Genomic DNA, 411 nt, shown 5'->3' on the forward strand with positions numbered 1-411 from the left:
TTTTGATTTGCATTTCTCTAATAGCTAGAGATGTTGAACATTTTTTCATATTTGGTAATTGATTGTATATCACCTCCTGAGAAGTGCCTGTTCAGTTCCTTGGCCCATTTATTGACAGGGTTATTTGTTATTTTGCTTGAGATGTTGAATATTCCTCCAATCACACCCTCCCAGCCTACAGTTACCACCTAGTTAATCCCTATGAGTGGGTTAATCCACCAAGTGTGTTACAGCTTTCATATTCTAATCATTTCACTTCTGCATATTCTTCATTGTCTCACACATGAACTTTTGGGGAATAACTCATAAATATAATACAAGGTATCCAAATGGGAAATAAAGGAGTTAAATTATCCCTGCTTATCCATGGCCTATTATATGCAGAAAACGCAAAACAACTTACCAAAACAG

Source organism: Marmota marmota, unplaced genomic scaffold (genome assembly GCF_001458135.2).
Source record: "Marmota marmota marmota unplaced genomic scaffold, marMar, whole genome shotgun sequence".
NCBI classification, from domain to species: Eukaryota; Metazoa; Chordata; class Mammalia; order Rodentia; family Sciuridae; genus Marmota; species Marmota marmota.